The 26198-nt window shown below is 35.2% G+C and overlaps 1 long non-coding RNA gene across 1 annotated transcript in view; it reads left to right on the forward strand.

Moving 5' to 3' along the window:
- LOC132680099 (uncharacterized) overlaps positions 1-22844 on the forward strand; it is a 43760-nt gene extending 20916 nt beyond the window's left edge. The window contains exon 3 of the long non-coding RNA XR_009610513.3: positions 22698-22844. This is a non-coding gene — a long non-coding RNA (uncharacterized LOC132680099). The remainder of the gene's footprint in view (positions 1-22697) is intronic.
- The last annotated feature ends 3354 nt before the right edge of the window (positions 22845-26198 follow it).

A 26198-nucleotide genomic window follows, 5' to 3' on the forward strand; every position in this document is an offset into this window, starting at 1 on the left:
TTGCTAAAGACAGGCCAAAGTGATTAAATATCAGGGGTGAGGGGATTCTAGATCAATTGGCTAACCATTATTCTTTGCTAAAACTAGAATTGGAAAGAGAACCCACAGGTTCCTGACTAAAGTTTGGACAAGGAGGGAGTCTTTTTTTTTTTTTTTTTTTTTAACTTCAGAATTCTCTAAGTGCCTGCAGGGCTGGGGACCTTGTTAAGATACATGCATTCTAGAAGGCCTCTGAGAAAACCCTAATTAATTTCAGGAGACTTTCAGGATATCTCATTCAAATTAAAAGTGTATCACTTACTTTTCCTAACCCAAATAAGAACATTTGCTCTTTGCAACTTTAATTACAAAGAGGGATTAAAATGTCTAGTGCCTTTCTTCCCATTGTGATTAAAATATTAAAACGTGCTGCAGACATTCTAGCAGTAATATGGCACTACTTTGTTTCCAAACTATGCTTATAGATTTCAAAAATTAAATATATATTATTATATTAATAGCATGATATATTATTGCATTATATACATATGTATATATGTGCAACATACACATATACATATGTATCAACTTTATTAAATAGTCTCTACATTATTATTTTTATTATTTTAATACAAAAAATGGTAGGTATGTTGGGAACTGTACATTTCTAGTTATACTATAATGCCCAAGTTGAAATACTCAAATGAATTTTGTGGACACCTTTTCTATTAATGTGGACTAAATCATTATATATTTAAATATTACAATTATCTTGGATGTGACAAGGTACAGATGTGCTAATATAGCTTGCTACAGTACTCTACTGATGACTCAAATAACATAAATAGGATTCCCATTGCTACACAATTTAGCAAATGTTGAAAACTCTTGGAAGTTTCTGGAATGAGCAGGGTATATTTTTCCTTTAGTTTATATAGTGGTTATATTCTTGAAATTTTTAATTTATATTAAACCCTCTGAAAGTATCTACATATAAAGATTTTGTTGTTTGACTAAATAGTTACAGATTATCACCATGTGGATATACACTGGGACATTTGATTGGGGGAGGCAGTGTAGGATTGCAGGACATCTGGCATTGTTGGCCCCCATCTATGAAATGCTATTAGTGCCTTCCAATCATTTTGACAGATGAAGCACTCAGGAATCTCCAACAAGAGGAAGCTGGTGCCATATCCTTACTTAAGGACCAGATGCTTAGGAAGGCAAATCAAAATTTTAATAAGATGTCAGAAACCTGAATAAGACTGTAAAAATAAATTCAACCATTCTGTACATATTAAGTTCTAGGTGTAAATTATGTTATAGGTGCAGATATTAGTATGAATTTTACACATTTAACTGCTATTTTTATTTTCTATCCAAATGTTTTTATCTACTACCAGTCTCTTTCCTGGCCCTCTTTATGATAATTCATCAAGAGCTGTAGCTTGATTCTTGTTTAAAAATATTCACAATTAATATGTGGTTTCAAAATAAGAAAGAGGGAGAGGGAGAAAAGAACATAGTTTATGCATGTTTTATGGTAAGCATGGCAGTTAGTTCTATTTCATATAAATGTGCTTATTAATGTCACACTAAAATTTTATACCTTGTATTTTTTAATGAAAAATGTGAGGTTGAAAAAAGTTAATTAATTATTCTAAAAGCTCTTGGTTATGAAAAATGTAATGCAGATTATCAGATGTTTTGATATGAAACTTCGACATGCAATTGAACCTTTACCTAAATATGTTCAGGTAAATATAAGTAAATATATTTGAACTGCTATTTTAATTTTCAAATAAAATTACTTACATTGTATAAATTACATAGGCATATATGTTATTATTTTCTTCTTGATGATGTTTATTTATTTTCTCTTTTCAAAGGTAATACGGAACATTTTATAAATCATTCCACAATTACTACCCAAATGTAACATTAAACACTTTTAAATGAAATAACAGCATTAAAAATATCCTACCATTTAACAATACCATATTTAGTTTATAATTAATATCCATAAATAATATGTTTTATGGAAATTAGTTCTAATATAGCATGAATATTTATATAAGTAGACTCGAGATAGGCCTATGTGCAATTTCAAATTACTATCTTTACAAACTTCATTATAATTAATTTCAAACATTACATAAAATCAAATTATGTATGGTAACATTCAATTATTGAAACTCCTCAGAAATTGTTTTGATCATTCTGTTGCTTTGGTCAGGATGTTCCCTAAAAGCCCATACACTATCTGTCCTGCTCTAATGCAATGTATTCAGTCCTAAAATCAGCCGGCCATGCACATATGCAATAAAAATCATGCAGATACAGCATAACACACAAACTTTATCAGTGACAGATGGGGAGAGAAAAAGACAGGAACCTAGCTAAAAATGGTAACACCTTTTAGTGGTGCCTGGGTGGCTCAGTCAGTTAAGCGTCTGACTTCTGCTCAGGTCATGATCTCAATGTTCTTGAGTTCGAGCCCCACGTTGGGCTCTGTACCTACAGCTCAGAACTTGGAGCCTGCTTCGGATTCTGTGTGTGTGTTTCTCTCTCTCTCTCTCTGCCCTTCCCGCCACACACTCTGTCTCTCTTTCTCTCTCAAAAATAGATAAGCATTAAAAAAAACCTAAAACTAAAAATGGTAACACAGTTTTACACATAGTAAATAGTTAAATAAATACGACAGTAATTATGGCACTTCACCCTGAAATTTCCTTATAGAAGTGGATCGTGGAGCAGTGACAGCTTGTGAGTTATGACGTAGTGGAAGGGAGATTTTCTGTAATGAGATTATCGTATTCCCCAATATAGATGGACATAGGTCATGACACATAGTTAACTGAGGCAGCTGGTAGATATCTGAGTTGTACCCATATACACACACCCCATGCATTCTGTGTGTTCCTGTGTGCCTGATTCAGCAGGGTGCATTTTTCTGCATTCACCTAATATTTCCTTAGGTCAAAATCTCCTATGAGCAAACCCATCTCGACATTATGCTCTAATTGTCCCCAAAGATATCCATCCTGTTGGAACAAATTCACATTTCAAAACAGGCATTATAGTAGAGCAGGCTATAGGTTAGAAACTAGTTTTATTTGCTTCTATAATTAAAATGTTCGATTCAAAAAATTTAATTGTTATTTTTTTGTTCTGCCAATCTTTTTAAGAAAACAAATATTTACAAAATTACTTGGTGAAGCAAACATATGCTACCAACTAAATTGACACATGTTATTTCAGTAATTTATAATAGTGCATCTTTCTTAAGAATTTTCAAATACATTTGTAATTACTAATAGTATTGAAATAAATGATAAAATAGTTAAGAATTACTTTGATTTTGTCACATTAGAAAAAATACATATATGTTTTATTTTGTCACCTCTTCTTTTCTATATCATTTTCTGGAGATAATTTATTTTCATAAGGAACTTCAGAGAATATATGCTAGAATTTTTTGTTTGTTTTTGTTTTTCTTTCATTGGCCAATGGTCACTGACTAGATATATTAATGTTAGGTTGTACATGATTAATTCAGTGACCATAAGAGTAGGTTACTCGTTGGATTAATGAGATAAGAATACAAATTAGTATAATTTATAAAATCATATCTTAAATTGTAAGATATATTACCCAATAAGCTTTATTTCTAATGATAGCTATTTCCCACAATAAACTAAGTTTCATTTAGTGAATCCATATGTCCATTTATATGAGTTGAACCAGTCCCTGAAGTCTTTTTAGTAGTTAATCACTTATTACTTGAGGAAAAAGCATTTCTCAGTATATTAAAAGATATAAAAGACATAATTGAGCTCAAGCTCTGGTTAAAAAAAATACATTGTTTTCATGATTAAACTTTCTTCCCTTTTTGAATTTTATAGCCATATAAAATGACACTCTTTACAACTTCTGGTAGACCCAAATTGATGTAAGTTTCCAGTTCATAATAATTCCTTGCCTGGTTTCTAACAATGGCCACAGACTCATGATTCTCAGCCTGACCCAGTGCCACTACTATTCACTCCTACACGACCAAGGCTGAGCAAATCTCTGTAGCCATGGCAGGCCCAAGACAAATCAACCAGATTCATTCTTTATAGGTTTAATGGTGAGGCTAAGAAAGGAAAAGAAAGCATCCTTCCCCTCTGATTTGATTACTGGTGGATTTTCTTCCTCTTAACAAGAAAATTAAATTGTCCAACAGTAGGACAGAATGATGTTGCACCCATATGGCAACAGACATGAGAGAGCCTTAGTCATGGTGAAGCCCTGACCCGATTAGAGTCTCCAAGACAACACCTTCCAGCTGCCCTACTTTTTAGAGATCCTTTTTGGAGCCTTTGATATCTCCCCTATTTTCTCAAAAAGTCTTCATTTAGCCTAACGGTAGAGTTTGGCGACAGCTGTTGGGTGAGTGAAAGAGCCCTAACAATGAATGCTGCCCTATGAAACCAGTTATTTTCATTTAATTTTAATTCAGATGGCTTAATTATGAAGTAGATATGGTGACTTCAAAAATGCAGTGAATAAGCACAGATGATGGCATAAAGCCCAAGCATTATCCTACCGATGACTTAGAAATTGCAAAAGAAAATTTTAAGTTTACTATATCTGAGCGACAGATGTAACTTAGCATCAGTAATAACGGGACAACCCGGCATGTGCTTTCTGATATGGTAAATGATACATCACTTACGAAATATTCTTGCAAAATTGTTTAACATAAAGTAATGAAGCCTGTGAATCTAACATCCAGTAAGGTTGCAAAACAGGCAAGATAGGGGCAAGTTACTTAACACTAACAGGAAACGATCAAACAAATTCAGGATGTAGAATATCCTACTCAATAATAACAACTGATCTGAGCTCTCATGAAGTCAATATTGCTTAAAATATTGTTAAGGAGACAAAAGGATGGGGTGCAGGATGACTCAGTTGGTTAAGTGTCTGTCTGACTCTTGATCTGGGCTCAGGTCATGATCTCACGGTTTCTGAGATGGAACCCCACCCCACTTGGGATTCTCTCTGCCTCTTTCTCTCTGCCCATCCTCTGCTCATTCTCTCTCTCTCTCTCTCTCTCTCTCTCTCTCTCTCTCAAAATAAATAAGTAAAAGATTATAAAGAGAGAGAGAGACAAGGATATAATGAACTACTGACCAAATGTGAAGTAGGAAATTGTGCTGTTCTTTAAAAATCTGTAAAAGACAATTTTAAGTAACTGGTAAAAAAGTTGGAGGGAGATTAGATATATTAGCTATTAGTATAGAATTATTAGATTACATTATTGAGTAATTATTACATGTAGTATAAAGGGGCAAAGGCAGGAAAATATCCTGGTCACTGAATTCAGTAAGAAGAGTCAGGTTAGGCTTTTTTAAGAGTTTTATTTGAACTACTATAAGAAGGATAAATAGAAGTTAGTTATCTTGTTAGTTGAGCTGTCAGCACAGAGCCCGAGGCGGGACTCAAATTAACCAACCGTGAGATCACTACCTGAGCCGAAATCAGGAGCTTAACTGACTGAGCCATCTAGGCACCCGAACCTAATTTTTCTTAATTAATTTTTAGCATCATATGGAATGGAGTCACTAACTATCCTTGATAAAAATCTATTTCCAATGAAGTTAAAATTTGAATATCTAAATGTCTGTCTTCTATGACCTTTTAACAATACAATTGATTGGACATTGAATTTCTATTCTACATAAGTAGAAAAAACTAGTAAGACCAAGGTGATACTTAGAAAAAGATATTGGCAATAAACTAAGAATCATACTGATGGTTCAGGTCTAAAGAAAAAAAATCAATATGGTAATGTCTACATAATAGCCCTTCCCTGAAACATGAGGAAAATGCATATTTGTATACAGATGAGTCTGTGCAAGAGAGTAAGAAAGAAAATTCAAAAAATGAATTACAGACTATATGGCTGGAGAAAATGTTATTTGTAGAAAACTTTAAATTCCAAAAGGGGTAAAAATCTTGTTTCCCCCAAAGAACAAATTAACTATTATTCCTTGTTTTTAAACTCATAAAGAAAAGTTCCTATATGACTATAAAAATCTACATGGGTGATGCCTAGGTGGCTTAGTAGGTTAAGCATCTGACTCTTATTTTCAGCTCAGGTCATGATCTCATGGGGTTTGTGGGATCAAGCCCCGTGCCCCACTCTGTACTGACAGCATAGAGACTGCTTAGGATTTTCTCTCTCTCCCTCTCTCTCTCTGTCCCTCCCTGCCTTGTGCTAGCTCTCTCTCTCAAACTAAATAAATAAACATTAAAACAATCCACATGGTAAGTGAAAATATTTCTCTCGATACATAAAATAACGTGTATACCTAATACTCAAAGACAAAACTGGAAATCTTCATCTTCATACAATTATAGGGTATGTAATTTATGAAGGTCATTCCCTACAAGAAAAATAATAACAGCAGGAATACCTCAAGCTGTAATTTAAGCAAAAGTTTAGAGAAGTACACCCAGGAACACATTGTAATTAAGATAGCTTCTGTCAAAATGCAACCACAAATTAATTAAATATTTGTATTCATTCATTAGCAAATATTCAGCGAATACTTTCGCCCACCAGGCACTGTGCTGGCATCAGACATACATTTGCAGAAAGAGGAATTGCGTCATCATACTGGACTTAGAGAAAATAAACACACACATAAATAAAATTATTCCCAGTTATCAAAAATGGTTCACAAAATACAAAACATGGTCTCAGAAAAGCAGTAGAGGAGACCACTTAGAAGAGTAGAGAGGGCTTCACTAAGGCAGCATGATTTAAGCAGTAGTCTGAGCTGTGAGGAGTTGGTAAAGAGAAAATGAAGTTGGAGGAACAATTCCTCAAATCGGACAAAACTTGGAATATTTGGGGAATTAAGAGTTTGCACCAGGAGCGTCTGGGTGGTTTAGTCAGTTGGGCATCTGACTTCAGCTCAGGTCATGATCTCAAGGTCCATGAGATCGAGCCCCAAGTTGGGCTCTGTGCTGACAGCTCCAGCCTGGAGTCTGCTTCCGATTCTGTGTCTCCCTCTCTCTCAGCCCCTCTCCCGCTCATGCTCTGTCTCTGTCTGTCTCTTAAAAATAAACTTTTAATAATAAAAAAAAAGAGTTTTGTTCTGTAAATTAAAAAATACAGATAACTCAAATTATTCATGGCTTTGTAGTTTGAGATGTAGAGTTTGTATTTCAAGGGACATTGGGATCCATTGAATGATTTGAAAAAGAGGAGTGAAATGGCTAAATTTCCACCATAGTAGGATCTGCTGGAAGGAGAATGAATAAAGAGCACGGGAGGTAGAAGCAGGGAGAATATTTTTGGAGATTAATTTTCCGTGGACGTCAGCTACCAACCTTCCTCATGTTTTCTCATTTCAGTAGTGATGTCATCATCCTCAATGACTGAAGCCAAGGTCCCAAGGGTTGTGATTTTTTTCCCACTTATGAATTAAGTTGATGGTTTCAGACAGAGACAAGTAGGCATGTTGCATATTATTTAGGAGATTAAATCAGTAGGCTTGAAATGGATTTGGCAGAGATCCACAGGAAAGTGACGAATCAAGAATGGATTCTAAATTTCTGGCTTATGCAAGTGAGTGAGTAATTACATCATCCAAAGTGGACTATTACTAATGCATGTTTTAAAATACAAAAGCCAGGGCGCCTGGGTGGCTCAGTCAGTTAAGGTCCTGACTCTTGATTTCAGCTCAGGTCATGATCTCATGGTTCATGGGCTGGAGCCCCACATTGGAACCATGCTGCGGGTGCAGAAGCTGCTTGGGATTCTCTCTCACCCTCTCTCTGCCCCACCCCCACTCTCTCTTTCTGAAAATAAATAAATAAATTTTAAAATATAAAATAAAATACAAATCCACACAAAAATGAGAACTGGAATGTAAAATATCATAATAATGACATTGGATTAATGGATCACTGGTTCTTAGAAATATTTGTAAGTAAAGAGGGTCTCTAGAAATTCCGTATGTGTGCTGTTCACCTATTCCCTAGACCAGAAGATGTTCATCTCAAATATAATCTTTGGGATTCAGAATGTATTGGGAGAAACAACAAAGAGGAAAGAAATGAAAAGCAAGGGAAGACAAAAGAAAAAGAACAGAACAGAATAAGGCAAGAAAATAAAAGAGAAAGAATGAGAAAGGATAAGAACAGAAAGACAAGAAAAAACACAAAAGTTGAAAGAAAAAGAGAATAGAGACATATGCTGGAAGGAGAATGAATAAAGAGCACGGGAGGTAGATATATGATATATATGATGATTTAAAACATTTTATGATATATATGACATATTATATGATATATATGATAATTTATGATATATATGATATATATGATATATATCATATTATATATGATATATATCATATGATATCATATTATATGATATATATGATATTATATATGATATATATGATATATATGATATTATATATGATATATATGATATATATGATATATATCATATATATGATATATGACATATTATATGATATATATGATAATTTATGATATATATGATATATATCATATGATATCATATTATATATGATATATATGATATATATAATATGATATCATATTATATATGATATATATGATATATATGATATATATGATATATATGATATATATGATATATATATGATATATATGATATATATGATATATATATGATTTATATATGATATATATGATATATATCATATTATATATGATATATGAGATATATATCATATTATATATGATATATGATATGATATATATGATATGATATATATGATATATATGATATATGATATATATATATATATATGATATATATGATAATTTAAAACATTTTAAATCTGGAAAGTATTTATCTCTGACTTGTTTATTTTAATTCAAGGAGCCCTAGGCAATAACTCTGCTAGTATAAAGATGATTGCTAAGAATTAAAACACATTTTGAAACAACTACAATTTTGAAAAGGCCAACATTCTCAAGTTATTTAAAAGTGACAAACAATTTTTCCTTTTTTTTCATCCCCTGACATCTTATAACTACACTATTTAAAAGAAAAAAAAAGTATTTTCTACCGATTGTATGTCAAGAAGAACCATGACCTTCTGGTATTATCCACACTAATATTGCATAATTTTACCTCATATTTTCCCAACTATTCACTGGTGTTCAAAATACCGTGTGCTCTACACAAAGTCACATTGGTTGACATTATAATCTTGCCATGTATATAATACATGTCTGATAATGTATTGACTGAATTTCCAAGTAAAATACATTTGTCAGAAGTTTTAGCTTTTATCTCCAACACTCAATCAACACATATTTCTATAATGTATTATAAACTGTATAAATATTATGAAGTAATATTATAAAAGATATTTTAAAAGTTAAAAATAACACAGAAATGTCATAATGGAAACAAAATTTCACTTCCTTTTTTTTTTCTTCTGAGTTTAAATTAGTTTTCAAAAGTTAAAGGTGATAGTAGAGGCTTAAGTCTGGGATTGTGATGCCTCCTGCTTTGGTCTTCTTCTTCAAAATTACTTTGGCTATTCGGGGCCTTTTGTGGTTCCATATGAATTTTAGGATTGCTTGTTCTAGTTTCGAGAAGAATGCTGGTGCAATTTTGATTGGGATTGCATTGAATGTGTAGATAGCTTTGGGTAGTATTGACATTTTGACAATATTTATTCTTCCAATCCATGAGCAGGGAATGTCTTTCCATTTCTTTATATCTTCTTCAATTACCTGCATAAGCTTTCTATAGTTTTCAGCATACAGATCTTTTACATCTTTGGTTAGATTTATTCCTAGGTATTTTATGCTTCTTGGTGCAATTGTGAATGGGATCAGTTTCTTCATTTGTCTTTCTGTTGCTTCATTGTTAGTGTATAAGAATGCAACTGATTTCTGCACGTTGATTTTGTATCCTGCAACTTTGCTGAATTCATGGATCAGTTCTAGCAGACTTTTGGTGGAGTCTATCGGATTTTCCATGTATAATATCATGTCATCTGCAAAAAGCGAAAGCTTGACTTCATCTTTGCCAATTTTGATGCCTTTGATTTCCTTTTGTTGTCTGATTGCTGATGCTAGAACTTCCAGCACTATATTAAACAACAGCGGTGACAGTGGGCATCCCTGTCGTGTTCCTGATCTCAGGGAAAAAGCTCTCAGTTTTTCCCCGTTGAGGATGATGTTAGCTGTGGGCTTTTCATAAATGGCCTTTATGATCTTTAAGTATGTTCCTTCTATCCCGACTTTCTCAAGGGTTTTTATTAAGAAAGGGTGCTGGATTTTGTCAAAGGCCTTTTCTGCATCGATTGACAGGATCATATGGTTCTTCTCTTTTTTTTTGTTAATGTGATGTATCACGTTGATCGATTTGCGAATGTTGAACCAGCCCTGCATCCCAGGAATGAATCCCACTTGATCATGGTGAATAATTCTTTTTATATGCTGTTGAATTCGATTTGCTAGTATCTTATTAAGAATTTTTGCATCCATATTCATCAGGGATATTGGCCTGTAGTTCTCTTTTTTTACTGGGTCTCTGTCTGGTTTAGGAATCAAAGTAATACTGGCTTCATAGAATGAGTCTGGAAGTTTTCCTTCCCTTTCTATTTCTTGGAATAGCTTGAGAAGGATAGGTATTATCTCTGCTTTAAAAGTCTGGTAGAACTCCCCTGGGAAGCCATCTGGTCCTGGACTCTTATTTGTTGGGAGATTTTTGATAACCGATTCAATTTCTTCGCGGGTTATGGGTCTGTTCAAGCTTTCTATTTCCTCCTGATTGAGTTTTGGAAGAGTGTGGGTGTTTAGAAATTTGTCCATTTCTTCCAGGTTGTCCAATTTGCTGGCATATAATTTTTCATAGTATTCCCTGATAATTGTTTGTATCTCTGAGGGATTGGTTGTAATCATTCCATTTTCATTCATGATTTTATCTGTTTGGGTCATCTCCCTTTTCTTTTTGAGAAGCCTGGCTAGAGGTTTGTCAATTTTGTTTATTTTTTCAAAAAACCAACTCTTGGTTTCGTTGATCTGCTCTACAGTTTTTTTAGATTCTATATTGTTTATTTCTGCTCTGATCTTTATTATTTCTCTTCTTCTGATGGGTTTAGGCTGCCTTTGCTGTTCTGCTTCTATTTCCTTTAGGTGTGCTGTTAGATTTTGTATTTGGGATTTTTCTTGTTTCTTGAGATAGGCCTGGATTGCAATGTATTTTCCTCTCAGGACTGCCTTCGCTGCATCCCAGAGCGATTGGATTGTTGTATTTTCATTTTCGTTTGTTTCCATATATGTTTTAATTTCTTCTCTAATTGCCTGGTTGACCCACTCATTCGTTAGTAGGGTGTTCTTTAACCTCCATGCTTTTGGAGGTTTTCCAGACTTTTTCCTGTGGTTGATTTCAAGCTTCATAGCATTGTGGTCTGAAAGTATGCATGGTATAATTTCAATTCTTGTAAACTTATGAAGGGCTGTTTTGTGACCCAGTATATGATCTATCTTGGAGAATGTTCCATGTGCACTCGAGAAGAAAGTATATTCTGTTGCTTTGGGATGCAGAGTTCTAAATATATCTGTCAAGTCCATCTGATCCAATGTATCATTCAGGGCCCTTGTTTCTTTATTGACTGTGTGTCTAGATGATCTATCCATTTCTGTAAGTGGGGTGTTAAAGTCCCCTGCAATGACCACATTCTTATCAATGAGGTTGCTTATGTTTATGAGTAATTGTTTTATATATCTGGGGGCTCGGGTATTTGGCGCATAGACATTTATAATAGTTAGCTCTTCCTGGTGGATAGACCCTGTGATTATTATATAATGCCCTTCTTCATCTCTTGTTACAGCCTTTAATTTAAAGTCTAGTTTGTCTGATATAAGTATGGCTACTCCAGCTTTCTTTTGGCTTCCAGGAGCATGATAAATAGTTCTCCATCCCCTCACTCTCAATCTAAAGGTGTCCTCAGGTCTAAAATGAGTCTCTTGTAGACAGCAAATAGATGGGTCTTGTTTTTTTATCCATTCTGAAACCCTATGTCTTTTAGTTGGTGCATTTAATCCATTTACATTCAGTGTTATTATAGAAAGATATGGGTTTAGAGTCATTGTGATGTCTGTATGTTTTATGCTTGTAGTGATGTCTCTGGTACTTTGTCTCACAGGATCCCCCTTAGGATCTCTTGTAGGGCTGGTTTCGTGGTGACAAATTCCTTCAGTTTTTGTTTGTTTGGGAAGACCTTTATCTCTCCTTCTATTCTAAATGACAGACTTGCTGGATAAAGGATTCTCGGCTGCATATTTTTTCTGTTTAGCACACTGTAGATATCGTGCCAAGCCTTTCTGGCCTGCCAAGTTTCAAAGGAGAGATCCGTCACGAGTCTTATAGGTCTCCCTTTATATGTGAGGGCACGTTTATCCCTTGCTGCTTTCAGAATTTTCTCTTTATCCTTGTATTTTGCCAGTTTCACTATGATATGTCGTGCAGAAGATCGATTCAAGTGACGTCTGAAGGGAGTTCTCTGTGCCTCTTGGATTTCAATGCCTTTTTCCTTCCCCAGTTCAGGGAAGTTCTCAGCTATAATTTGTTCAAGTACCCCTTCAGCACCCTTCCCTCTCTCTTCCTCCTCTGGGATACCAATTATGCGTATATTATTTTTTTTTAGTGTATCACTTAGTTCTCTAATTTTCCCCTCATACTCCTGGATTTTTTTATCCCTCTTTCTTTCAGCTTCCTCTTTCTCCATAACTTTATCTTCTAGTTCACCTATTCTCTCCTCTGCCTCTTCAAGCCGAGCCATCGTGGATTCCATTTTGTTTTGCAATTCGTTTAAAGCGTTTTTCAGCTCCTCGTGACTGTTCCTTAGTCCCTCGATCTTTGTGGCAAGAGATTCTCTGCTGTCCTGTATACTGTTTTCAAGCCCAGCGATTAATTTTATGACTATTATTCTAAATTCACTTTCTGTTATATTATTTAAATCCTTTTTGATCAGTTCATTAGCTGTTGTTATTTCCTGGAGATTCTTCTGAGGGGAATTCTTCCGTTTGGTCATTTTGGAGAGTCCCTGGCGTGGTGAGGACCTGCAGGGCACTTCCCCTGTGCTGTGGTGTATAACTGGAGTTAGTGGGCGGGGCCGCAGTCCGACCCTATGTCTGCCCCCAGCCCACTGCTGGGGCCACAGTCAGACTGGTGTGTGCCTTCTCTTCCCCTCTCCTAGGGGCGGGATTCACTGTGGGGTGGCGTGGCCCGTCTGGGCTACTTGCACACTGCCAGGCTTGTGTTGCTGGGGATCTGGCGTATTAGCTGGGGTGGGTAGGCAAGGTGCACGGGGGCTGGAGGGGCAGGCTTAGCTCGCTTCTCCTTCGGTGATCCACTTCAGGAGGAGCCCTGTGGCAGCGGGAGGGAGTCAGATCCGCTGCCGGAGGTTTGGCTCCGCAGAAGCACAGAGCTGGGTGTTTGCGCGGAGCGAGCAAGTTCCCTGGCAGGAACCGGTTCCCTTTGGGATTTTGGCTGGGGGATGGGCGGGGGAGATGGCGCTGGCGCCTTTGTTCCCCGCCAAGCTGAGCTCTGCCTTCCGGGGGCTCAGCAGCTCTCCCTCCCTTTGTCCTCCAGCCTTCCCGCTTTCCGAGCAGAGCTGTTAACTTATGACCTCCCAGACGCTAAGTCGCGCTTGCTGTCGGAACACAGTCCGTCCGGCCCCTCCGCTTTTGCCAGCCAGACTCGGGGGCTCCGCTTGGCCGGCGAGCCGCCCCTCCGCCCCGGCTCCCTCCCGCCAGTCCGTGGAGCGCGCACCGCCTCGCCGCCCTTCCCACCCTCTTCCGTGGGCCTCTCCTCTGTGCTTGGCTCCGGAGACTCGTTCTGCTAATCCTCTGGCGGTTTTCTGGGTTCTTTAGGCAGGTGTAGGTGGAATCTAAGTGATCGGCAGGACGCGCTGTGAGCCCCGAGTCCTCCTCCGCCGCCATCTTCCGGCACTCCCCCTGTATTTATTTTTTAATTATGTTTACTTTTATTTATTTATTTTGAGAGAGATAGAGACAGCATGAGTCGGGGTGGGGGGTGGCAGACAGAGAGGGAGACAGAGAATCTCAATCAGGCTCTGCACTGTTAGCACGGAGCCTGATGCGGGGCTTGAGCTCACAAAACCCCAAGATCATGACCTGAGCCGAAATCAAGAGCTGGACACTTAACTGACTGAGCCAGCCAGGTACCCCTGTCCCATGGATATTTTTAATGAAAAAATACTTTATTAGATATGACAGTGAGCCAAGAGTCAAGAAGTTAATATTGTGGTTTCTTCAGTGACCTTAGATAAGTCACTTGGCAAGAATATAATGTTTATTCAAATGGGTTGTTGCACTATCTACTTCACAGAACATTACAAAGCCACATAAAAGTATTGATATATGATAAACAATATTGACTGCATTGTTCAATAATTAAATAAATTAGAGATCTCATCAAATATTTTTCCGAGAGGCTATCATTGAACAAAAAAGTAATGGCTAGCACTTGACATCATGTGATTTTTTTTATTTTTATTTTTATTTTTTTTTTAACGTTTATTTATTTTTGAGACAGAGAGAGAGACAGAGCATGAACGGGGGAGGGTCAGAGAGAGGGAGACACAGAATCTGAAATAGGCTCCAGGCTCTGAGCTGTCAGCCCAGAGCCCGACGTGGGGCTCGAACTCACGGGACCGTGAGATCATGACCTGAGCCGAAGTTGGCCGCTTAACTGACTGAGCCACCCAGGCGCCCCATGATATCATGTAATTTTAATGTAAATCTTTATAAGGGCTTTCTGGAAATTTGCATAGGAGAATGGAATCACCCGGCACACTTCCTCTTAGAAGCAGGAAAAGTAGTTGAATTGTCAGGTGATAGCCTTTGGAGGCATAATGGAGACTGGTCCATCCCCAAATCAGTAGGTGATTATTGATGTTCTGTAGGGAGAACTCCCACTTTATAATTTCCCTGCTCAGACTCATTCCTAAACAGCATTTGGAACTATCGACGATTTTGCATTAAATTACCGACCAACTGCTGAAGCAGATCTCTTCTTAAGAAAACTCTTGTTGTACATAGTATTCACTATTTCCATTTTGTTATTTTAAGGAGACCACAGAGTTTAGATAGGTTAGTAATACGTAATAATAATTTACCAAATAGACATGGAAACTCTGTGTCCCTAAATTTTCTGAACCTCTAAACTAAGTTATCAGATCTATAAAGGTGTTTTAAATCAGACTGCCAAGATGAAGGAAACAATAGAACTTGCCCTAATGCAAAGGCAATTATCATTATCTCTCTGTCGGTTACTCTGGATGATGAGAGAAGTCTATCTATAAACATTTAAAGAGAGATTTAAAAAGAAATCCCTCCAGGAACCACTCTAAAGGTTTTAAGAGAAAGACTGCTGAAGGAAAAAAAAAAAAAAAAAGATTGAAAACAATTGGCTTAGCTGTTCAGAGTAGACAGAATGAAACAGTAATCTGTCATTGTGTGGGTAGACAAGATGCTGGAAAATTGGATAAATTGGAAATCACTGGAAGGCAGCTATTTTGTCCAAAAGTGCATTAGATATCCAGGAAAAATGTTATTAGATGGTGAACAATTACTACTCAAAAGTTTCTAGCTGTTTGGAATATAGAGTTATGTACAGTCAAAAGATTCTATTATTATAATAATAAATCAATCTGAATCTAAAAAAAAAATGTCTTCTAAAATACATGTTTTTTCTTACCAGAGTGATAGTTTAAACAATATGTGTTTGCCTATGCTTGTGAATACATATGCAGTAAAGTAACCAAAATTTTCCTCCTCATCTTTGTTAATTTAATCCATTAGAAATTCAGACTATTAGGCTTCACTCTAAACTCTATTAAATCTTCATTTTAATAAAATCCCAGGTTATTTATATACTCATTGTAACTTGAGAAGTATGTTTCTATATTGTCTTGAGTGTCCAATTGATGGCACAAATTTGTCACTGTTGACTCCTTAATTAAAATTCTTCAGTGACTTCTCTGAAGCTTAAAAAGAAGCTCCAATTTGTGGAAATAAACTGCATTTAGGTTTATCTTACTGTTTTCACTATCCATTTCCACCCAAAAGAAGAGAGCTTATTTTTGCCAACTCGAGTTGCTTTAATTTTACTTTTTAATATTTTTGTAGAAGTAAATTAAAATAAGAAATGGACATATGAGTTGATTTTATTCTAATATTTAAAAATAGTCATTTATTTCTTGAAGTCTAATTGACATACAACATTATTTTAGTTTCAGGTGTACCACACAATGATTTGATATTTTTATACTCTGCAGAGTCATTTAAAGTGATGTTTTAAATCAGACTGAAAGATGAAGGAAACCATAAAGCCAAACTTTAAAACTATCTTCTAGGAGTAATCTTTAATCAGTCTGAAACAATTGATCCAATCATATACCCCAGTTTTAATCACATTTCTTTTCTCTCCTTTTATGCTGGTCGTATTTTCAAGGGGACTCAGGTTTTACCAACTGTAGAATTAAATATGTGGTCTGTGCTTTATTTCTATCAAACTCAACACTGAGATCTGGTTCAATACTGTGCTTATCTACAAAATCTGGACACCCTTTCCTATACTCCATTACCAAACAGGTCACTAGAAAAGCATGGGCAACTTAGAAAGCTTTTTTTTTTTTTTTTTTTTTTTTTTTTTAATGTTCATTTATTTTTGAGAGAGAGACAGAATGCAGACAGGAGAGGGCAGAGAGAGAGAGGGAGACACAGAATTGGAAGCAGGCTCCAGGGTCTGAGCCATCAGCACAGAGCCCAACGCGGGGCTTGAACTTATAAACCATGAGATCATGACCTGAGCCAAAGTCAGACGCTTAACCGACTGAACCACCCAGGTGCCCCAGAAAGCCTTTTAATGTGGAAAGGCTTACATTTCATTTCATGTCTGCCAGTTCCTTTTTTTTTTTTTTTTTTTTTTACTATAAATTGCCTAATTTATATATTTGACATTCTAGCATTAATATGTCTATAAGAATCAATAACAGTGCATCACAGCGCCCTCTCAGGCTTTTATCAATACATTGATGCATGTTTAATGCAATGTTGTTATGAATTCTTCTTTGCACATTGATATCAGGTCCACTTTCTTTTCACTTTCTTTTTTCACAGTATGTCTCAATATATCTTCAAACATATATTTTTTTAAGCAATGCGAATCATATAGTTTAAGAATGACTTCTCCCTTGTTAAATTTTGATTTACATCTCTTTTAGGAAAATTATATGGTTTGTATTTATTGTGAGAAATGACATAGAGCTTTTACCTTTTTCATAAAGCTTTTATGAGCTTACAACACTTTTAATACTTGTAATTATATTAGCTGCTGTTTTTATTTTTAAATGGAGCTTCATATATTTCATGTCTTTCAATATTTCAAATAAATAATTCTCATTTATAATGTAAACAAGTAAAAGCACTAAATGTACTAAGGTTAAGCATTAAGAAATAAATTATTCTCTTATTTATTTTTTAATCTGTGATAAGTCCCATAATACTATAATACTTTAATCATATACCTTTGCAAAAATATTTTTAATTCTATTCAATACAGTAACCATAGTTTTAGTTAAATTTATGTAATCATAAATAGTACTTTCAATCATTTTTTTAATCTTATTTTTTAGTCCCTTATTTTGGTTAATGTTATTCACATGTTCCTTTTTTACCATTTATTTTTTTTCAAATGGAGATATAATACTTTTAAAAACTTTCCATTTTTACAAATACAGAGCATAAAATTTTGTATGCAAATATTTTTCGAATCCCAACAGAGAGTTCTTCCAACCTCTAGATGTTAGATTAAAAAAAAAAAAAAGTTTAAGGCTATCCAGACATATTATACTACAGAAATCAAAATATTAATCCTGCGTCATTATTGTAGATATATTTTTGTTATCATTGTATTTTAAATGTTATAAGATATTTTTAGAAAAGGGTCTATTTTTATTATGTAGTCAGAAATCTAGTTCACATTCTGATACACAAATTCAGCTATGTTAAAAAAAAAACAGCTCATGAAATTTTCTTTTATATTGTCTCTGTTTGTATGTGAATAGTATTTAAATCTCTTAGATTTTTGTTTTTGATGTGCATACTCGTGTTTTATTCCATCCCTCTCATATTGTATATCTATTTCTCCTGTTCTCTTTCTAGTTCTTTTCATTTTTTTCTATATTGAAAAGTTTCTAAAGTTTGTATTCCATACTGTAGACTTCATTTGCTGCTCTATCAACTCAAAATTGGAATTTTAACATAGTTTTAAAATTATATTAATGTATTTTTCTTTTTAAAAAATTAATGTGCAAAATCTCTTAAAATACTCACTAATCAGTTCCAGCTTCCACCTCTGTGAAAAGCATTAGAAGTAATAAAATACTATCTTTTGTTTTTAATTTTTTTGAACGTTTATTTAATTTTTGAGAGACAGAGACAGAGCATGAGCTGGGAAGGGGACAGAGAGATAGGGGGAGTCACAGATTCCGAAGCAGGTTCCAGGCTCTGAGCTGTCAGCACAGAGCCTGACGTGGGGCTCGAACCCATGAACCATGAGATCATGATCTGAGCTGAAGTCAGCCACCTAACTGACTGAGCCACCCAGGTGTCCCGTAATAAAATATTATCTTAAATGAAAAGTAAAATCAGCATTTGAAAAAAAAATCAGTCTCATTCACCAAAATAACAATGTGAAAGGACAAACATATAATCATGTACATAGAAGAAAAAAAAATGTCAAAATTCAGCATTAATTTTTAAGAATTCTCAGCAAGCTAGGAATAGTTAATAGCTTCCTCAACCTGTCAAAAGTCATCTGTAAACATTTCCATTAGCATCACACTAAATTATGATATGTTAAAAACTCTTCACTTGAGATTTTTTTTTTTTTTAACCTGAGATTAAGAATAAGGCAAAGCTGTTCCCCTTCCCTATTTCTATTCAACATTGTCCTGAAGAAATTAACCATTGCTATAACAGTGGAGAGTAGTTCAGTGGCCATGCACTAATCAGAATTAGAACCAAAACTGACTATAAAGGAGGGCAGAATATGTTACCCCATGATATGCCATTTTAGCATAATGATTATTTTGAATTAAAGTTACTTACAAAACAGCCAGTGCAAGAAGGACACTCTGACCATTCTTTGTCTTGGTAAAAGTAGGAAATAAACCTCCCATATGAAAGGCACCTTCCCTGTACCAGGAAGGCAGAAAACATCCTTACTATGAAAAATAGGAAATTTAAGGCCAAAGAGGCTATGCCAACAAAACTTGTTAATACCTCACTAATTTACCAGCCCATACCCCAACTTCTTTGTTTTATCAGTTCTTCACAATTTTTTTTTTGTTTTTCTGTCTAAAATGTAAAAAATCTGCCTGCTTGGTTATTCCCTCGAGGCTCATATTTTTGGTGGGGCTCCTATAAGTACAAAATTAAATTTGTTTTTATCGTGTTAATCTGTTTTATGTCAATTTAATTATTAGACCAGCCAAAGAACCCAGAAGAGAATAAAGGAAACATTTTCTGCTCCTACACCAATAACCAGACATAGCAAGAACAACAAAAAGAGAAGTCAGGATAAAAAGAGAGAAACAGGAAATTAACAAAGGTGGATTCTATTACTTTTCTTCTACAGGTAAAATGAAAGGTATTCTTGTATTTGAGCATCAATGGCGTTCACTGCTTAGGCAACATAGTAGAATTGATTAAGGTAGGTGATTCCATTTGGTCCTCTTGGTGGACCAAACTATACAACACAGTATAATTTAGAAAGTCACCATGTAGGGGCGCCTGGGTGGCTCAGTCAGTTAAGCGTCAGACTTCGGCTCAGGTCATGATCTCAAGGTCCGTGAGCTCGAGCCCCTCGTCGGGCGCTGTGCTCAGAGCCTGGAGCCTGCTTCAGATTCTGTGTCTCCCTCTCTCTCTAACCCTCCCCTGCTCATGCTCTGTCTCTCTCTGTCTCAAAAATAAATAAACATTAAAAAAAAATTTTTTAAAATAAAAGAAAGTCACCATGTAAATGTAAAAATATTTATATGTCAATACATATTAATTCATTAGTGAGTGAAACATTAGGATGGTGCTGTGGTTTGAATTGTGTCACCCCAAAATACACTGAAATTCCAACCCTCAGTTTCCAGGACTGTGCCCTTATTTGGAAATAGGATCTTCATAGATGTAACCTGGTTAAGATGAGACCTAATACAATATGGCTGGTGTCTTTATAAGAAAAGAAGAAATATAGACATGCAGAGGAGGAGGCCAATGTGAAAGCTCAGACATATGAAGGGACGCTTGTGTGAAGAGAGTAGAGATTAGAGGGATGCATTTACAAGGAGCATCACGGATTACTGCCAACATCAGAAGCTAAGAGGGAAGAAAAAAAAACAAAGATGGGAAGGATCCTCTCTTGGAGCCTTTAGGGAGAGCATTGTCCTACAGATACTTTGACTTCATATTTCTGCTTCTTTACCCCTCTGAGTCAATTTCGGTCAACTTACCTAACTCCGGGAAAGTAAACACGAAAAATACTGTTTTGTAATACCATGAAAGATATAGTTTATTTAAGGAGAAATGACACATTTATTATTTTGAGTCTTTTCCAAGAACATGATATTTCTCTGCCTCTGTTCAAATCTAAATATGTGTCATTCAGATTGTTTTCCAGCTTCCTTCATAGGTATATTACTGGTCAAGTCTACACTTGGGCATTTGAGTTAAGTTTAGTTAATGATGTTGTAAGTGTGGTCTTCAAATATTTCTTCTAAATTTTCTACTTCATCATGAGTGTCCTATCAATGCCATTTAACAAAAATGATACTTGTATATAGTATTAAATAAACAAAATTCAAGTGAAATCAAAGCAAGAAGTTACTATTAAGCTATTCTGGTTTTTTTCTTCTTTTATTTTAGCTTTTTGCTCATTTATATGGCCATTGCAATGATAATTATATCAACTATTGGAAATGACCCTCCAGGAGTATTACTACTTTTTTCCTGGCTGATTAATATATCTTTATTTAATAATATGTTGTCTCCAGTGTTTTATCTAATAATATGACTCATCTCTTTCCACATTTATATTGAACAATCAAAGCACTGGTCACAGTAATTATGTTAGTAATGTGGGGAAGTCACAGACAATAAAGCTGGTCAAATGAAAATACAAGAGGAAAAGGAGACCCTGCTATCAGCCCCAAAGCTCCTTAAAAACAAGCTTCAATAAATCCAAATTATGAGACTATAATTATCACACACATATGGAGGAAATGTACTTCCTAGATGAAATAAGATCCACTGGAAAGCCAGAAGAACATTGTTTTTATGTCACTTTATATCTCATGAATTCCATCAGTTTATATTTAAATATGGCATTAAAGAGAAAGCAAAAAGAGGGGTACGATTACACAGTACCTTCCTATAGACTAATGACCATGAAGATTAATTGCAATAAAGTTTTTATAATACTTTCCAATCTCTTCAGTTGCTTGATTACCTTATAATGGATTATGACGATCAGTTCAGGGCTTTACCAATTACACTATAGAATGGGCCTTTATTTGACATTTGCAGTATTTTTCCTTCTTACATTTTTTTTTGTGGTCAAGACTTTAGGGAGGACAAGGCCTTAATACGGTAATATGTATGACTACTCTGAGACCAAGGTTGGGCAGCCTAATGTTGGAATTTGTTTGACAAAAAGGTAGCTATTGAGCAACAGTGAAAATTAAAGAAGATAGACAAAGAGATAGGGAAGAGTTTTGAATGGAAATCCAAATATTTTTTGAGCTTTAATGAATATTGAACAAGTAGAAGATGTCTATGTGTATAATTTTATAATTCATAAACTACCTTTTACTGATCTGGTAATAAGAGAGCAGCATATTTGAAATGATGCAGAAATTCTCGATTGTACCTGGAATACACATGCACATACACACATGATCATATATAAAAAAGAAGTAACAGCTCTATGGTGGTACTAATGACGATGAAGACAGTGCTAATGATATGCATGGAACCATCTCTCCTTATATATAATATGTGACTATATATATACATATATGTATATATATAGTCACATATGAGTGTGTGTGCACCATTGCTATTAGTTGTGGGAATGAGGCTGTAAAATAGTTCCTTTATTATTATTTGTGAAATATTTATTTGGTATAAATTCATGGAATATGTACTTATCGTACAATTTATCTTGGATATGGCACCTTGTTCCCTAGATTCTTTTAAATATGAGTTTTTTTCAGTCATATATTAGTCAGAATACAAAAGCAATGTTTTCATGCTAGAAAATATATACGCTTTCAGATATATTATCCCCTCATTTCAGATGAAGAAATCAAAATTTCTGGCAGACAAGTACTTTCCAGTCTGAAAAACAAATGCAGCAGTGACTTCGACAGAAGGTCAATTGCTCACATATGGAATCAGCATAGGACTATATCGACATTTGTAAACAATGTTTATATGCTGCTTTTAATTCCCTAGAGAGAAATATGAAATTCAAGCAATGATTCTACATTTATTTCCCGATTTGTAATTATGAATCTCTAGCAGCTTATTTTTATTTTTCTGCATCTTAACAGTTTTACCTGAAGCTGCAGAGAATCCTGTGAAGAATGTACAATCGTCGGCATTTTGCTTACTTCCACACCAACAGAAGGAAATGTACACGTCTACGCCCTGAAGAATTGACTCTGTTCTGTAAATGACATATGGTGGAGAATCCTTTTGGAAAATAAATACTCCTGTTTTCATGCTGAACAGATTTTTCATTTAAATTCATGACAACATATCAAAAACTTGGCCATAAAAATACAGAGCAATCAATTGAAGTAATATAGGATTTAAGTAATAAAAGACTTAAACAATGTAACAGTTCTCCCATTCACTCAAAATTGAAATTTTAGAGAAGATGTTTTGGAATATGTTGACAGAGTAAGCACACTCCTCACATACGCACAGCCCGCTGATTATCACAGCTACAATAATCTCATTAAAGAGAAGAAATTAAGTTTTTTGTTTGTTTGTTTGTTTGTTTGTTTGTTTTAGATTTTCAGCTGAAGCTCATAGTAAATAAAAGTAATATCTTCGCTGGATAGTGTTAATCAACAGTACATAGAAACTTTAGACTACCTGTATTTACATAGCTTAACTATTAGAAATAAAACCTGAGACTGTCTATGTCAACATGATTTAAAAATTTATTTCATATTATTTTTTCAGGAAGGTAGGATGGTAAACCAATAAATAACTTTATTGTTTGCTTCAGGAAATTTCTGCAAACCAATTTGTGTGAGCAAACAATTCTCTTTTCAGACAATAGATTTCTCACCTGGGCAGATAGCTGTTTATTAAATAGCGGTTTACTTATGAAGACTCACTTCAAGGCTCTCATCTAAAAGTGTCCCTCAATCCTCAGTACTTATGTCATGGATTTTACCTATTCTAATCAGTTACTGGCCTTGAAAGGCCTACGTATCCACTTGAACCCACACTCCTATGGCCTATAAATATCACCTCGTCATCTACTCTTCTAAAACACCACCCTGTCAAGGTAGTGTTTTCCTCTGTAGTTGTACTTCTATTTTATTTAGCTTTGCTTACTCAACATGTTTTAGTTGGTCTTTTGGGGAGTCACTAAGCAACATCCCTGGGGGCTTTACAGGAACTAGCCAAGACCCTCTTCCCATTATGACTCAAGTTTTTTAACCCAGAAACAGAGTTTCTCTTAAGCCTTTTGAATCATCCATTTGAAAGCCTCCTTGATCATAGTGAAAATAAGTTTTGTGTTAGACCTAAAACGGAATTTCTTTTTGTTGGATCTTCAAATGTTGTATGTGTTTTGACCCCACAAATGAGGAATGCTTTTTAGGAATTCTTCGATCATTTGATCCTATTTTATTCTTGACAAAAACCTGCCTTAGTACGTAGAATATTGCTGACTTTCCTTTTGTAGTATGTCATCATATTTTTATGAGCCTATAAAAAGGAAGTTCATAGGAAAAAGAATAAGCATAAGTCCAATAATTTTGTCTCTCAGTTGATCCTGAGAACTGTTGGATAGATGAGTGCAGATCTCCTAAGATCACCATCTGCCTAGAACACATTTGCTTGGGTCACCTATGAGAACTCTATAGGAGCTTTCCTTAATCTTGTCATGTTTTCCCTGCGAGGGGCAATTCCTGGAAGAGATCTCCACTCAAAATGTTCTACCTGCTTGGAATTTCAGATGCACTGGGCCTCAGTTAAAAATATCCAATACTAGGTTAGGGTCCTGAGACAAATTTCAATAACAACTTCTTCCGCCATCCATCATCAGACACTCACGGGTTCATCTCAGTTTAGATCTACACTCCTATAGGCTGATTCCTTCATCTTATTACACGTTAAGTTCATCTGACACTATGGAAGAAAATAGGAGTTCTACAGAAAACAGAGAATAGGAATTTAACTTATCCTTTTTTTTTAATTTTTTTAATGTTTATTTATTTTTGAGACAGGAGAGACCGAGCATGAACAGGGGAGGGTCAGAGAGAGAGGGAGACACAGAATCTGAAGCAGGCTCCAGGCTCTGAGCTGTCAGCACAGAGTCCGACCCGGGGCTCAAACTCACAGACCGTGAGATCATGACCTAATCCAAAGTCGGAAGTTCAACTGACTGAGCCACCCAGGCACCCTGGAATTTAACTTATTCTTATACAGCAGGCAATGTTTACCACTGAGCACTTTTTGTTTGCAAATAACAAATGTACTGTAGTTACATAAACCAAACATGGAATTTTGCTGTAAAGGAAGTTAGACATTGAAAGGAAATAGAAATCATTAAGGTCTTAGGCATTAACTATAAATTGCAAAACAAAACAAAAACAAAAACAAACAACAAAAAAACTAAAGTTATAAGCAGTCTAACCCTTAGAAAAGCTGGCACTGATTTTTAAAATTAAAAGTCCCCTAAAATGACTCATTAGTAAATATTCATCTTGATTAAAATGCTGTGAAAAAATACACCTTGAATTATTTGGTCACAAATTGCATCTAATAATAGAAATTAATCCAAATGCCACCATACTCTCTTGACATCTCCCTTTACACTATCATGAATGTGATTTCGTAGTCCTTCAATGTCATGGAACACAGCCTGCAAGTTAGCTGTTGAAGTTGCAAAACGAACAAATAATGATTTGAAAAAAAAATCATCATGCAGTGAAGAATGATAGTTTTATTTTACACTTTCTTGACAGCTGAACTAATATGAAAAACAGTCGTCTTGTTCCTTTCCAGGTTTGCATATGTTTGATTATGTCAGCTGAGCTGTTGTTCAAGTGACTTTTTCTCTGAAGTGTCAGGAACATTCGTCCCCCATTTGGTTTTCCTGTGTACATTTCAGAGCAGTAAGGACTCTTAACTGTAAGGGAAACGGATGTTTCTGTGGCTTGATTTTCTGTGTAATTACTGTTTGTGATTGGTCTTTTCCCAAAATGACATGCAATTTTCCAGCACAGATTATTTTTCAAAAGAACTACATTTCCAGGTTTTGCAGAGAGAGATGCCTGTTTATTGAAATATGAATTTGAATTTCTGGAAAGGAAACATCAAATTTTCATATTAATCTATAAAGGAACTATAAATTGTTAATTTTCAGATGAGGCATCTCTCAAAATGACTAGTTTTGGTGATAGTAGAAATAATATTTTATTCCTTTCATTACCATGAGCAGAATATCACCATATTAAGTGTGTGTGCATGTGTGTGTGTGTGTGTGTGTGTGTGTGTGTGTGTCTGTAGATGCGAATGTAAAAATGGGATAAGATATCACATCCTAGTAAAAAGCTCAGATAACCAAAAAAAAAAAAACACTAATAACTAAACCAGAATCTCTATTTATTTATTACTGAGATGCCTTTCCTAATTGGATATTTAAGACATCAAATTATATTGCTAGCTGTCTCACCAAACAGACACAAACACAAACACAAATACACAGTGCACAAATGAACATAGCTTTTTTTGTCATGGGAAATGCTCACCTAAACTTGCCTGTTGCCATGACACTATGTCAGGGGCTCTCTACTCAGCATATTATG

This window comes from Panthera onca, chromosome A1 (assembly GCF_046562875.1).
Source record: "Panthera onca isolate mPanOnc1 chromosome A1, mPanOnc1 haplotype 2, whole genome shotgun sequence".
In the NCBI taxonomy this organism is placed as follows: domain Eukaryota; kingdom Metazoa; phylum Chordata; class Mammalia; order Carnivora; family Felidae; genus Panthera; species Panthera onca.